The sequence below is a fragment of the Crocuta crocuta genome, unplaced genomic scaffold (assembly GCF_008692635.1).
Source record: "Crocuta crocuta isolate KB4526 unplaced genomic scaffold, BGI_CrCroc_1.0 scaffold645, whole genome shotgun sequence".
Classification (NCBI taxonomy): domain Eukaryota; kingdom Metazoa; phylum Chordata; class Mammalia; order Carnivora; family Hyaenidae; genus Crocuta; species Crocuta crocuta.
Window position 1 is genome coordinate 2,189,671 of NW_027530190.1, and position 16,831 is coordinate 2,206,501.

General features: G+C 37.2%; 1 long non-coding RNA gene across 1 annotated transcript in view; it reads right to left on the reverse strand.

Annotated features, from left to right (window-relative positions):
- LOC144232368 (uncharacterized) overlaps positions 1 to 16,831 on the reverse strand; it is a 107,110-nt gene that overhangs the window by 78,475 nt on the left and 11,804 nt on the right. The window contains exon 2 of the long non-coding RNA XR_013335374.1: positions 8,245 to 8,310. This is a non-coding gene — a long non-coding RNA (uncharacterized LOC144232368). The remainder of the gene's footprint in view (positions 1 to 8,244; positions 8,311 to 16,831) is intronic.

The window sequence follows — 16,831 nt, forward strand, 5'->3', positions numbered from 1 at the left end:
ATAGAGCAAAGTGTAGACTTTCCATACACTCTCTTCCTTAATTCTTGTAATAATACTATGAGGTGTAGATACTAATATTTTATCTTCATTTTGCAGATGGAAAACATCTTAATATATACTTAATATACTGCAAACTTAATGCAGTATAATTTGACCAGAGAAGTTTGATTTCAGAGCCTGTGTTCTTACCCACTGTGGGTAAAAAAAAATGACACTAAAGAATTTTTAGAATAGGAGAGATACCAAAATACCGGAAATAAACATTCCTGATAATAAAATCATAAAACACATCCTATCTATGGCCTTTCTTTTTCCACTGACAAATATTCCCTTCCCAATGCCAGCTCTTTTTCCCTGCTACTGCCCATTCCACTTCTACTTTCCAGACACACACACACACACACACACACACACACACACACACCCTAGTTGCAGCTTCGCTGATAGTGTCTGTGGTACTAAAAAATAGTGCAGGAAAAAGTTAATGTTTTACTTCAAAAGTGTACTAAATGTTTGGTGAGTGTGGCCTCAGAACTCATGGGGTGGGAAGGGGAGGAGACATCATTATTTGAACAATTGACTGGATGTTCCCACTTGTTTGTTTACTTGAGGTAAACTCATTTACAGGTATATAGGAACATGAAAAAAGTCTCCACAGCAGAGGTGCGTCCCGGATTTCCTTTACTTCTCTGCTCAAGCCAAAAGGCCTGCTGTCTACCTAAGTGAAACAAATATAGAAGGTTTTCTGTAAGAGTTTAAGATGATGTTTCTCTGAATAAAGTTAGGTCTATTAAAGCAGATCTTATAAATGAGTGTTTTCCTATATATAGAACTTTCTGCAATGAAGATGATTGACATTTCTGCTATCCAATATGATAGCCACTAGCCACATTATATGGTGTTGAGCACTTGAAATGTGGCTAGTGGGACTTAGGGACAAACTCTTAACTTTAATTTTAATTTAAATAGCTACATATGGCTAATGGCTATCATATAAGACAGAATACCTATACCCTTATTTGATAGAACTGAGACCAGGGCCCAGGTACAAGTTATATGTAAATGCTCTAGCTTCTGGAGCTGTGGAGACAGCAAATGAGCAAAGGTCAAGAAAGCTCGGCCCAGGGATTTAAAGCCCCATGCAGCAACCCAGAGGCTGGAGGGTCGATAAAGCTTGTAGGTGCTATTTGACTGTTTCTATAGGTGGGAACACTCACCAACCCCCACTTGTCAACTTTGTCCTCTCCACCCCCTTCTTCCTATTCCAAAAGTCCTGAGGAGTGGTCCAAGGGCCTCTGTCTAGTATTTTTCACTCTGCCAAGGTTATTTCTAACAAAAATAACCCTATTCTGTCACATAGTAGGTGCCTAAAATTATAACTGTGAAATGAATGAATGCAGAATTTGAAATTCAAGAAATTGGGACTATTCAGCTTCTAGATGGGTTCAGATATGTGAGTATGTGTATTTGATTCTAAAAAATCAAATAAAAATGTCCCTTCAAGCTGGCAGTTGCCAGAGAACAGGGGAGCAGGGAGATGGGCAAAATTGGTGAAGGGCATTGGGAGATACAGACTTCCAGTCATAGAATAAACAGTCACAGAAATAAAAGGTACAGCAGAGGAAATATAGGCAATGGCAATACAATAGTGTATGGTAACAGATGGCAGCTACATTTGTGGTGAGCAGAGCATAAGGTATAGAGATCTGAATCACCATGCTGTACACCTGAAACTAATGTAATATTGTGTGTCAACTGTACTCAAAACATTTTTAATAAAAATAATTTTTAATTAAAAAAAGAAATTAGTGTCCAATACAAATAGGAAAGACATCTGAAATAAAGAACTTACCATAGTTATCAGAAGAGATGGGTCACCAATTATTACTTTTTTTAAAGTTAAAAGAAATAAACACTTTATATTTTAAAATAAAAACAGTATTTCAACAGTTAAAAAACAAAGTTCCTTCAGAATCCTTGCACTTGCCTCAGAAAATGGGGTAGAGAAGATGACATTAGTCTCCAAGACAGGATTATTTTTTGTTTCAGGGGTTAAAAGGCTTGAAAGTAATGAAATAAGAAGATGGAATGAGAATATTGACAAAAAGTTAAACAGGAATTTGTAACATACTCATACATACTCCAAGAGGCCTGTTAAGCACAGGCAACCTGCATTTATCCTGGTCTTGGGCTAGGAGACCACTAAATCAAGTTCTGGAGTTGACAGAGAAAGTCAACAATGCAAGAGCCTGAAGGAAACAACCACAAAAATAGAAAATGCTGCTGTAAACATTACCCCTCAGACTAGCCAAGTATGTCTTTCTCTCCTACAATAAAGGAGTAAAAATAAATATAATCTGTGTTTTAGATTATGCTCGGGAATGGTGTGTAGCTATAAAATACACTGTGAAAATCATCTTTCCATTCAGAAACTCAGTACAGCTGCTCCAATAAGGATGTTGTGTATGTTCTGAAGCTAAATGAACTTGTGTTCTAAGAATCTGTCTTTAGAAATAACAGCTCTGAATGCCATGAGCAGAAATCTCAAGGATGATTGTAGCAAATGGCTTCAGACTGAAACATCTAGTCTATTGGCAAGTGCCCTTTAGAAGGGAGAACTTGAATTCTCCTGAAACAAAATCACCAATCATTCTCACTGGCCTGCTGCTTAAAGAAGTAGGGAAAACACAGGTTTCTCAAGCTACAGCTGCAGATTCAAAAATTAGTTTGTGCCAGTTGATTTTGCTTTAGTAATGTAAAAGTAAACCACCCCAAAGAGAACACAAAGAATTAACTAAGGGCATCTAGAGATGTGAAAGAAGATAACGGTAGAAAAACCCACTTCAAATATCTCCCAACTTGAATTTTAAACCATGGTTTCTTTTGAATGTTATCTGTCTGCTTTACCCTCCATCCCAGGCTTTTTTCTTTCTTTCTTCTTTCTTTCCTTCCTTTCTTCTTTCCTCTTTTTCTTTTCTTTCTTTCTTTTCTTTCTTTCTAGTAACACATACCCAAATTTTAAAAGTGACACAAAGGTGTATAAAACTGAATGTTAGTCTTCTAACCTCTATTCTCAATCTTATTCCAAGTCCCTAGAAATGTTTTGTTTTGTTTTGTTTTTTGTTTTTTAATCATTGTCTAGCTCTTCGAATGTTAAACATGATATCCCATGTGTAGGTATCCTGTGGAAGTCTGTTTCTCTGGCTCCAAATTTTCCATTAGGAGCCAACTGTGTAAGGAGACAGAAAATCAAAAGATGGAAGCTCTATTCCTCACTTCCACCTGATCTTGTCTGTGCCTTTGTGTTTCCTCTCTGGAATTAGTTTCCCTGTCTGGAATGTAAGAGAAGTGAAAATGCTGATTCTTGGTTCAAACCTTGTATACCAGCACCATCTAACATAAGTGAGCTAATAAATGGGAGCCACATTGAGAATTTAAAGTTTTTAATAACTACATTAAAAAATAAGGAACAGGTGAAACTTATTTTAATACTCTTTGTGCATCCCAATATATCCAAATTATTATGTCATCATGTAATTGACAATAAAATACTACCAATATTTTAACGTTATTGTTAACAATTTATAATCCATTTTTAAACTAAGTCTTCAAATCTGGTGTGAATTTGACACAAGACATCTTAATTGAGACTAGTCATACTTTAAGTGTTCAGTAGACACATGTTAATTGGTTGCTACTGTTTTAGCTGGCACAGTTTTATACCCCTATTGGACATTATTCCAAAGAAGGTCTATTTCAGTGAGGAACTCACTTCTACATCTCTTTGATTGTCTCTGTTACCAAGAAAACATTATTATTGATTATCATTCATTGCATTATCTAATTATCAGCAACAAACTGTTGAATTTACCTAGATTAGGTTACTCATGAGGTTCAGTATCAGAGCTTTGATTAACAGTGCTGTTTCTCTATAATACATTTAGTCTTACTGTGAATTTTTGTTGGTCAAGTCATTCCTATTGAATTGTAGATCATTTGCCCTGAGCCTCATAACAATTAGGTTATAAGATCACTGTTAATTAACAATTTTAAAAGTTTTCTATGCTTTTTTTTTTTTTACAGTAGGCTCCACATCCAGTGCAGAGCCCAACACAGGGCCTGAACTCAAGTCCCTAAGATCAAGATCTGAGATGAGGTCAAGAGTTAGACACTTAACCAATGGAGCCACTCAGACACCCCTGTATCCTATGCTTTTAAAAAGCATACTAAATACTAACCGACCAAAACACTAATATTTTTTTTCCAGAAATCACCCAGCTGCATCTCATCAATCATGTTCTGCATCTCTCAATCCTCATGTTATAGAACATAAGGCATCAACAGGTAATGAAAGTTTAGTGGATGAATTATTATTTAAATGATACTGTTCTCTAATAAATTCTACAAATAACTAATATTTTCCACAGGCCAGGAGCCATGCTTGTCTTTAAGGAATCTTGTCTTTGTGATGTAATTTCAAAGATTCCATTGGATTAGCCCATTATCAGAGACTCTGCCATATGTGTGATGGGCAGGGATGTAGGTTTGTATTCTAGGGTATTTTTTCCTGTAGATGAGCCTTCTCTCCAAATTGGACACATTTTTAAATATGCCCTTTTCTATCCCTCCAAGCCCATTTGCCTAAAAAACAAAATATGCTGGAATAGCTATATACCACCTTTGGTGTGTCCTATAAATTTAAGATTTTATTTATTTTAATTTTTTAGTTAAAATTTTTATTTAATATTCAATCCCAATGTGCGGCTTGAACTCATGACCCTGATATCAAGAGTCACATGCTCTACCAATTGTGCTATCCAGGTGTCCCCAACTTTTTTTTCTTTTTGACAAAAATCTTTTTAAGTAAAATCTTTTTAAGACTTTACTTTTTTTTATTATGTGTGCTATAAATTTAAAAGTAGCACATGTTCACTATAAAAGAAAATGTTCGAACAAACCAGAAGTATATAAAGTAAAAGGTGAAAGTTCTCCCCTCTTAATTATCCCCAGGTGCACCCCTCAGAGGTGACCCCACTGTGAAGAGTTTTACAAGTATCATCCCACAATTCTCCAAGCATGTATTAGCGCAAGCATGTATATGAAATGTACACATATGTATACATATGTAAATTTGGAGAAAGAATTTTTAAAGTAACATGATTATAAATAAAATTCAAATAATATAGAAGCCTGTAAAATAAAATTATCTATAGTCACATACAATGTTTGAGGGATGTTTTTAAAAAGTACCAAATGATTATGAAGAAAATATAATAAATAAAATGCAAATTGTGAAATGCAAAGTAAAATGCTCCTTACCCCACATTCCCATGACCCAAAGGCACTAACAATTGCCCATAGTTCTTTCTTTTGTGTGTGTGTGTATCCTTTGTGAAATTTCTATGAGTACACAGGAATACACACACACACACACACACACACACAACCATATATAAGTGAAGATATAGAAAATAGATATGCCTAATGTAATTATGAAATGTGTTTTCAAAGGTTTTTATTGTGAAATCTAATATACACATAGATAAATGTGTAAAATAACAAAGTAAACCCTCTTGGAATCGCCACCCAGATTGAAAAGTAAAAATTGGGGCACCTGGATGGCTCAGTAAGTTGAGAGGTCACCTCTTGATTTTAGCTCAGGTCATGATTCCAGGGCCATGGGATTGACTCCAGTAATGGTCTCTGTACTAAGTGTGGAGCCTGGTTAAGTTTCTCTCTCTCTCCCTCTATCCCTCTCTCTACCTTGCAAGTACTCTTGCTCTCTCACAATTAATTAATTAATTAATTAAAAGAGAAGTAAAACACTGCCAGTCCTTTAGAAGCTCTCCTCATGACTTCTTCTAATTACCACCCTCTTTTTCCCTCCCTCTCAGAGGTTTCCAGTATCCTGACTTTTAGAATAATCAATTCCTTGTTTTTCTTTTTAATTTTACTGCCTAAGCACATAACAGTAAACAGTATAACTTTTCCTATTTTCACATTTTAAATAAATGGAGTCATACCACATGTATTCTGTATGTCTGGCTTGTGTGTGTGTGTGTGTGTGTGTGTGTGTGTGTGTGTGTGTGTGTGTGCAATACTTATTTGTTTATTTTTAGCTTAATACATCTTAGGTATCTTAGTCAGCATAAATAGAATTATCTCATTCTTGTAATTCCATGCTATAAAATGAACAAATATCCTGATAACCAAAGTGTTTTCACTCTTTTGGTCATTATAAATATGAGAAAGAACATCTTAGGTATTCTACTTAATAAATCTATTTTTTAACTTGAAAAGTAATCCTACTGATAATGTAAAATGAGGTGGCGTGTTAATTATTTCAGAATTCTTGAATAAATTTCAGTTCAAGTACAATAAAATTTTAACAAGGAGTATTCCTATTTCTAATTCTAGACCCCTTTTCGAAACTTATATTTTGCTTAGAGACAAGGCAACCTCTTTAGAGCACATCAGTGTGTGTTTTTCAAAGGATAGTCCCTGGATTGATGGTATCACAGTTACTGGGGGATCTTATTAAAATGCATATTTTCCATCATTCAACATCTTTAGAAATGGTCATAATACATTAATTAAGATATAATCTAAAGTGCTCTAACCAAGAGATGCCAACATACAGTAGCACCAACAAGACAGAAATTTATCCCCTTTCTCATTTAATAGTCCTATACTACATAGGCAGGCCAATGTGAAGTAGACAGGTCTACTCCATAAAGTTGTCCAGGGAATCGAATAAATCTTGTTGCTCTGTCAATCTCAGGGTACAGCCTTGCTTGCATGGTAGAGGCTAGTCCTCTGCCTTGTCCATGGACTATCATATTATCATCAGAGGAAAGGGAGACACAGAAATTAGGGAGTAATTGGTCAGGACATGCAGAAGGTGTACACATTTCACTGGCAAAAAACATGGCCACATACAGTTATAATGCAGGCTGAGAAAGTGTGGTTTCTGGCTCTACTGGCCATGTGAACTCCTAAATCTGGCAAGCGGCAGAGTTCAACCATTAAAAAAAGGAAAAGGATGGATATTGGGGCATAGTTAGTAGTCTCCATGGCACATGGGACTATTAGGAACTCCAACTTCTATGTCCCTCAAGGTGTGACCAATCACTGGGTTGGAGAGAAGCTCTTTTATACTTGGTTTAACATCATTTCTTCCAATACCTCTGGAACTCTGTGGGCTATGTACTCTTACTGGGAAAACCAGAAATCAATAAAAAATAACAGAGAACATCAATAAAGTGCTAATTACATGCCAAGTACTTTATATAGATTATTTCATTTAATCTTTACAACTTCATAGAGTAAACTGTCTGTTTATAGATAAGGAGACTACAATTTGGGGAAGCTCCTTACCCAAGCCCCACAATTAGTATGTAATTAGGAAGCACTGGAACTTGAACCCAGATCCTATGGGCTTATGTTTAGTCTGCACAGTGAGTGGTTACATTTAAAAGAACCTCTAACCTTAAAAATCTACACATGTTCAATATTAAAAAAATTGTTGAAGTCAGTGGTTTGGATATAAAGAAGCAAAGTCTGGGGAAATTGTTAGTAGAAAGCACTCAAGCCCAACCTAGTCCTAATAATAATATTATTAACCGACACTGAGTGTTTACACTCTGCAAGGCACTGTTGCATGTGCTTTATCTGTTCAACAATCCTAGGTAATAGGTCCTACACTCTTCTCCAACTTAAAGATAAGAAAACTGGGCAATAGAAATTTTAAGTCACTTGGCCAAGGTCACACAGCTGATAAGAATAATATCTTTAACCAACAGGCAATACCACCAGAATACAAAGAGAAGTTGGTAATTATGAGTCATATTTACCAAAATCTGATATATTTTTCCATTTACAAGGCATGTCATAGGTAACAAGTCTTATTTTCAGTGATGTTATGAAGTAGGCTTATTATCATAAAGATACGTTAAGTTTGAAGTCTGTCTAATGCACAGATAAAGCAATTACCAAGTTCACTGAACAGTATAATGATGAACATCTTACTTTGTCATTATCAATTAATAATAACCAATTTCCATACTGAATCCTTGAGATCCCCTGGGTATATCTGGTTCTTATTTTCCTTATGTCTCTTTTAAGAAAAAAGATTCTCCCAAATTTGCATTTGACTTTGGTCATACAAGGCACACTCCAGGATGAAGAATGTTATGCTTCCCTCCAATGACCAACATTATTTTTCCCTCTGAAGTTTCATCTCACCTTATTGCTTCAGTGCGCTTCGAACTGTCAAGCTCATGGTTTGCTGGATTCTGGGGACAATTCTCACTATGAGAAAAGAACAGGCGTTGTTACTGTGTGAATTATTAAGAATTCCCAATGTGTTATAGCCATCTTTGGGGGAGGGGGAGAAGCCACAAATTATTTCTTCTTGGTAATACAACAGTTCCAAATCCTTATCACAGTGGTAGTTACAAAAAACTATACATGGAATGAAATTACCTATAACTGTACACACACACACACACACACAAATATATATGTAAGTAAAAAATGACAAAAGTGGAACCAGGTTTATAGTCTAGTTAACAATACTGTACTGATAAAGGTAATTTGTATATCAGGACCCACAAAATGGAGGAGACCCCAGTGGCCCAGCCTATGTCATGAAAATACACCTAAGTCAGCATACTCTCGCAAGAAACACCTGTCAAGGAAACTTAACGTACACTAATGACAAGCCTCCAGAGACTGCTTTAGCTAGCTTACCTTAGCCTAGAAAACAGGACCTTCTTACCTTACAAGGAAATCCCCAACATCCTAGCCAACCATGCCCTGCTTCCATTTGCCTCTTAACATTCTATAAAACTTGCTCTTACCCACAATCTCTCAGGAACAGTGTTCCACTGTTTGTGAGACACTGTATCCCTCCAATCCAGGGATGGGTTTCCCTTGAATAAAAGACATCAAACTTGTTACTAAATTATATTATTTTTGTTATCTGACAGTACCAAAGTCAATTTCCTGGTTTTGATATTATAGTCATATCACACTTTGTATTACATATAAGATGTCACCATTGGGAGTTAAAAGTACACAGGAGTCTACTATTTTTATAACTTCTTGTGAGACTATAACAATTTCCAAATAAAACGTTTTTAAAGGACGCAGGTGTAGAAGGGTGGTTCCTAGACCAGCTATGGCATCCACTGAGAACTCACATATGATTCACATGATGTGATTTAAAGTTGAGAAGCACTGTTAGATAAGAAATAAAAGTGATATTCAAGTATTTTTCATTCTATCAAAAAAAAAATAATTTCTTCATTTCAATGTCAGAAAGGTTGTTCCAGAAGCTCAGAATCTGATTCACTGGTATGCAGCCATTTCAGCCACATAGGGTATTAGCTCAAAGGACCATCCTCCAACATGAAGTTCATACTCTGCCTTGAAATTCTTAATAATTTTATCTTTGAGGGGCAGTTGGGTGACACAGTCAGTTAAGCGTCATACTCTTGATCTCAGCTCAGGTAATGATCTCAGAGTTCATGAATTTGAGCACTGATGGTACAGAGGCTGCTTGGGATTCTGTCTCTCCTTCTCACCACCCCCTCTCCGACTTGTGGGTGCTCTCTCTCTCTCCTCTCTTTCTCTTAAAATAAATTTTTTTAATTTTTTAAATGTTTTCTTTATTTCTGAGAGAGAGANACAGTTCCAAATCCTTATCACAGTGGTAGTTACAAAAAACTATACATGGAATGAAATTACCTATAACTGTACACACACACACACACACACAAATATATATGTAAGTAAAAAATGACAAAAGTGGAACCAGGTTTATAGTCTAGTTAACAATACTGTACTGATAAAGGTATATCAGGACCCACAAAATGGAGGAGACCCCAGTGACCCAGCCTATGTCATGAAAATACACCTAAGTCAGCATACTCTCGCAAGAAACACCTGTCAAGGAAACTTAACGTACACTAATGACAAGCCTCCAGAGACTGCTTTAGCTAGCTTACCTTAGCCTAGAAAACAGGACCTTCTTACCTTACAAGGAAATCCCCAACATCCTAGCCAACCATGCCCTGCTTCCATTTGCCTCTTAACATTCTATAAAACTTGCTCTTACCCACAATCTCTCAGGAACAGTGTTCCACTGTTTGTGAGACACTGTATCCCTCCAATCCAGGGATGGGTTTCCCTTGAATAAAAGACATCAAACTTGTTACTAAATTATATTATTTTTGTTATCTGACAGTACCAAAGTCAATTTCCTGGTTTTGATATTATAGTCATATCACACTTTGTATTACATATAAGATGTCACCATTGGGAGTTAAAAGTACACAGGAGTCTACTATTTTTATAACTTCTTGTGAGACTATAACAATTTCCAAATAAAACGTTTTTAAAGGACGCAGGTGTAGAAGGGTGGTTCCTAGACCAGCTATGGCATCCACTGAGAACTCACATATGATTCACATGATGTGATTTAAAGTTGAGAAGCACTGTTAGATAAGAAATAAAAGTGATATTCAAGTATTTTTCATTCTATCAAAAAAAAAATAATTTCTTCATTTCAATGTCAGAAAGGTTGTTCCAGAAGCTCAGAATCTGATTCACTGGTATGCAGCCATTTCAGCCACATAGGGTATTAGCTCAAAGGACCATCCTCCAACATGAAGTTCATACTCTGCCTTGAAATTCTTAATAATTTTATCTTTGAGGGGCAGTTGGGTGACACAGTCAGTTAAGCGTCATACTCTTGATCTCAGCTCAGGTAATGATCTCAGAGTTCATGAATTTGAGCACTGATGGTACAGAGGCTGCTTGGGATTCTGTCTCTCCTTCTCACCACCCCCTCTCCGACTTGTGGGTGCTCTCTCTCTCTCCTCTCTTTCTCTTAAAATAAATTTTTTTAATTTTTTAAATGTTTTCTTTATTTCTGAGAGAGAGAGAGAGACAGCGTGAGCAGGGGAGGGTCAGAGAGAGAGGGAGACACAGAATCTGAAGCAGTCTCCAGGCTCTGAGCTGGCTGTCAGCACAGAACCCAAAACGGGGCTCGAACCCACAAACCGTGAGATCATGACCTGAGCCAAGTTGGACGCTTAACTGACTGAGCCACCCAGGTGCCCCTCAAAATAAATAATTTTTTAAATAATAATTTTATCTTTGAGTTTGAGTTTTGTAAGTGAAGTCCTAGAGACCAAAGACCATGAACTGGGATCTTGGAGCCTCTGCTTACCAACCATCACACTTCCCCACCTTATGGGGATGGGTTCTCAGCTGCCTGGCACGTCGCGACCCTACTCCTCCAGGTGCTCATCTAACAATCCTGCTGGTCTCCAGTCCCTGCAGGGGTCTGGGCACAGACAGATGGGCCCCCTTGCTCCCTGAGACAGCTCAGGGAGGTTTGATGGCAGTCATTCACATCCCAGACTGGTAGCGCCATTGTTCCTCTTCTACGTGGAAGATAAGTCTCTCACCTACTGCTGACCCAGGTACCCAGCATGTTCCAGCATGGGGGTTGCACTGCCTTCAGAGGTCCCTCATCTACCATGGGTTTCCACAGGTGTCAGGCCTAGGTGAAAGGGAGATTCTTGTCATGACTTCCCCACCTCCTGCCATGACACGGACCAGTGCAGGGGCTGGTGCGAGGGGAATCCAAGAACCCAGTGGATGGTACGTGTGCTAAGTCACAGAATGGGACTCTGTGAGAATGTGCACTTGCTGGGCAAATGTTCCCATGCCTAGGAACATGAAGCATTAAATAAATAAAACATCATTATAAACAGAGAAAAAGACAGTGGAAGAAAAGTTTTATATTTTAATTTTTTTGCTTTCTGAAGAAGGAGCTCCATTTTTTCACTTTGCATTAGGCCTGACAAATCATGCAGTCAGTACTGCAGAGGTTATTGGGAATCAAAAGATGAACTGCCAGCATCTGCATGGCAGGTGCATGGGCCCAATGGTGAACTCTAATGGGTACCAAAAACAGCCTTCATTACAAGATGGTTCCAGGAATCCTTCACCAACATGTTTTGCCTGTCTCACTCTTTAAAGGAGGCTTTCCACCATGGAAATAAGCCAACACCAAGAACTGTAAGCACATATCTCCTAATTCTTTGTATTTATACTAGTACCTAGGTACGCTTCCATATTTTCTACATTTTGAAAACAAAGATACGACCAACTGTAACATTTCCTATACTTTTAAAAATTAAAATTCCTAAACGGCAGAATAGACAAAAAAAAAGTGGTCTTTGGAATAAGTTTGGGGAGAGAGAAAGAGAAATGATTTAAGGATTTAGGGACTATATTTATAATTCCTATATGCTAAACTCTTCCTTTATCCATTCATAGAATTGTTACTTATTGAGCCACTTCCAAAAATACCACTAGTGAACTTAAAGCACTTTCCTCTGAAGGAATAAATGAAGGAAGCACTTTCCTTTATTTATTAATGAATAAAAAAGTGATATTCGGTAATAAAACACATCATTCTTCATTGTCTTCTTTCTCTACTCTGGGCAGTATCATCCTCCTTTTACTTAAGTTCTTTATCTTGAACTAATAATATTATGGAGTATATCTCATTCATAACTAAGGAGAAAGCAAAGTTTAAAGAGTATTTTTACTTTTTTTTTAAATATTTTTATTTATTTCTAGGAGAGAGAGAGAGACAGTGTGAGCAGGGGAGGGTCAGAGAGAGAGGGAGTCACAGACTGAAACAGGCTCCAGGCTCCGAGCTGGCAGTCAGCACAGAGCCCAACGCGGGGCTCGAACCCACGAACTGCGAGATCATGACCCAAGCGAAAGTCGGACGCTTAACCGACTAAGCCACCCAGACGCCCCAAAGAGTATTTTTACTCTTTAAAAGTACTTTACTCTTTACTTTTTACGTCTGGAAAGATGCTCTCAGTGAATTTGTTTAATGGGATATATACAAAATTTTATTTGTAGCATAATCCCAGTTTGAATCTCATAAATAAATACAAGTATGGCTAGGAAGAGCTATATAAAGTTCTTAGTAGTGGTTGTTTTAGGGCATCAGATTACTGGTGGTTTCAATTTTCTTTTTCTTTCTATTTCTCTGTATTTTCTCAGTTTGTCTGCAGTGAATACTACAGGGGACATTATCACCATTACACGATAGGGCCCTAACACTTCTGAAATTCACTATTTGGTAATAGGAACCACTTGGATTTTTTTTTTTTTTCCAGAAATGTACCTTGATCTTTTGGATACTGCCACCAGCTCACTGACAGAAGTGAGAAAGCTAAGTGTGAACTTCTCACATTTAAGGGGTGTTAATTCATTCAATAGCCTAATTAAGTCACCATCTGATAACCCAATTCATTATAACATATCAGACTCTAAACGCCCAATTACTTTGCTCCTCTGCTCTACATGAGCCTACATACTTTGACTTTGTTAAGTAAATCATGAAGTTTGCTTTTCTTTTTAAACCAGTGACTTCCATATTATGTTGTAGGACGGTGAGTTGAAGCAGCCTAAAAACTCATTACAGTTGCGACTTGACTTACAATCATGAGGAATTTATCCTAATAAAGTGTATCTAGTATGTAAACACTAAATAATTGTAACTGTTGATTTTTCATACTTTCAGTAGCTTTCAAGTAACTTCTGTTTTCTTACCTTATTTTCTAGACAGAACTTAAACTACGAAAGGACAAGAAACATAAGCATGTAAGCCTGTACCACTGCTAATTAGGCTAGTCTCTGAGAATCAACTAGTCCAGTGGCTGTCAGTCCTCACTACACATTAGAGTCCCCCAGAGCCTTTCTACATGTACAGATGCCTGAGCCCCACCCCGGCTCAATTTAATCAGAATTTCAGGACAGAGCTTTGGGCGTGCTATCTATTTTATGTACTTGTCATCATTCTGAGTGCTGTTACATATGTTAAATCATTTAATGCTACACCTCATGCCAAGAGTACTCTTTGTCATCTCCATTTCACTTATAAGGAATTGATGCTTGTAAGGTAAAGTGAAGAAAGGGGCAGATCTAGGATCAAATCAGGCTGCATCACAGCCAGTGTTGTTACACAATCTCACAACCCTTCCAGCATCTTCCCAGAGCCTAGGGCACTACCTTGCAATTCTTTGTATTGCAGAATTCTACTGAACAAGATATACCCAGAAATTAATAGCTGCAGAAAATTCACACTGATTTTGGGTTCGCTAAAGGTACCAGTGCAAATAGAAGAGATGACAGAAATCTTGTAAAACATACCCTGAAATGATTACAATTCAGACCACAAGGTCTGCTGGTAGTGATCAGGATAATGCTATCATTTATCGAAGTCCATTTTACAGAAAAGAAAACTATAGAGAGGTTAAGTAACTTGTCAAAGGTCGTACACCTGGCAAGAGACAGGGCAAGGATCTGAACTGAGCAAATGTGGCAGCCAAACCTATGCACTAGGAAAGTAGGGAATGAAAAAAAACCCACCTGCCAACCTATTGATCAAACTCAGAAATATTTATTTAGGCCAACTGTGCAAAATGAAGTCTTCCTCCTCAAGAAGCTAAACACAATTATTAATACAATCTCATGGTGACTAGAAACGCATATGAGTAGGAAACTTCCATTTAAGAAAAAGTGGGAGAGTTAAAGTAGAAGCAACATAAGGTTCAAAAATTAAGTAAGAGATGGGACTGGATATTCTTTAAAGTACCTTTCAACTCTGGAAGATTCTGTGAAATGCTTTGCCTTGTCAAAGTTTTGCTTTGAAAAGGTAAAAAAAAGGTTCATATAAGCCAGTTACATTTATAAACCACAAGCTCTGGGCTTCAAAGTAAGGAGAAATAAGCTCTGGCTTCGGTGTTTTAATTTTGTAACTGCAGTAGTTGTCTGAATTTGAGTACCAAGTTAGCAAATTTGATTCCCTTCTTATATACAGAAGAAAACAACTTACATCGTATTGTATTTGTTTGTACAGTTGCTTTGAATCCAGATACTAGAAATGCTCCATTTTACCTAAGTAAAATTTTACCAACAAAGGAAGAAAAAAACAAACAAAGCCTTGTCCAAAATACAGCTGAGCTGTTGGTATGGGCAGATGGAAACGATGCCATGCTAGGTCTACAGAATACTGGTAGAGAATCTGGATTTTGATGGCTTATGTTTGATGAGATTTTCAAATTCCTTTTAAAAGTAGGTCATAGGTGCCTGTCTGAATTAGAGGAGGATTCTCTAGGGATGCCTGCTGTGTTTTAAGAAATCTCTCTTGGCCTACAGGTGCCTCGTCCCCAGAAAGAAAAGAGCCCTTACATAGGCAACAATTCTACCTTGTCTCCAACATGGCTAGAATGGGGTGGAGCCACAGGAATTGACACCCCCTAGCTATTGTAAAGGGACCAATTAGTATATTCACAGCTAATTTAATGGGATCCTGACTAACATCATTAAGGGCACAGTAGGCAATAAATGATTATAAAGAACCTTGTGAAATTCCCTAGGTATCTATGCCTGTTCTACCTCTCTTATATAATATCTTCTATGGAGGCACAGATGACCTGGAAATGGAACCTGTGTAAGTAATAATTCCTAATTGAAAGAAATCTAACTTAAGTCTATGTATACTATTCACTGTATGTTTTATCTTAGCTCACACCTGGGGAATCTAAACTAGTTATTGCTAACCTCTTTGGAACTCTGAAGCTCAGTCATTAAGTTTCACGACACCTACTATGCTATGTGAAACAGTATTTTAAAACTTCAGTTGAGGAACAATACTTTTTCCTAGGGGAATTTTGCAACTTCTTGAGAGATGACTCAGAGTAGCAAATAGAGTGAGGTTGTTGTTAAAATGCAGATTCTTGTCCACTCCCCAGACCTACTAAATCAAACCTTTAAGGGCTAGAGCCAAGGGACCTAAGTTATAATGAGTTCCCCAGGGGATTCTTATGTACACTAAAGTTTGATAACTTCTGCCCGAGGGTATCACCGATCCAAAGCTAAAAATCACTTGTTACTACCAAATGTTACAAAAATGTTCTACCTCTAGCAGAACTTTAACTGGCTATAGGAAACCATTAGAAAAATTCCAGCCACAATTTTACTTTTTCATCTTTGGGTGCATGATTCAGCATATAGTATAGATGCAGCACAGCACTGCTACAGAAATCTGAGCATCCTGTACCAGGCTGCAGTACCAGGCTTTCTTTCCCACTCCCTGCACACAAGTGGTACCACAATTGTTATGTTCCCCAAGTTTATCACTGTATTTCTCTTTCATTACCATTTTCTCACATATTCCCAAAAGTGAAATGATGTTAATTTTAGGTAACTCATAAAATCTAGTGCACTTTTCCTTTATCAGTATTTTACAATTTATTTTTATTTTATTGTTGGTTTCAGTGTATTTACTGACCTACTAGCACAAAAACTTGTCCCTATGGTTACAAATTTCTTCAACCTCCTAACAAATATTCCACTTTTAAATAATATTCTTAAGTGCATCAGAGCTAACAAAATGACCCGAAAAAAGTGAGGGGGCATGAAATTGGCTTCAGCATTCCAAGAGAAAAGTCATATCCTCATGGTATGTGAGGTTATCCCCTTAGGCACCTGAGAATTCTTTCACCAAATCCAAAATGTAACAATTAAGACCTTGGGCAGAGAATTTTTTGCCTTTTGGGGAATATCAGAAGTCTAAAAGCGTATACAACTATTAAAGAATTGGTAATACAAGAACTTTTCTACAGGATTTTCTAAGCCTGTTTGTTTCTCAGGAAGAACTAACAGCTGGTACAAAGACTTGATGAAAACACCATTTATGTATCTAACTGAGCTCATACATACCCTGGAA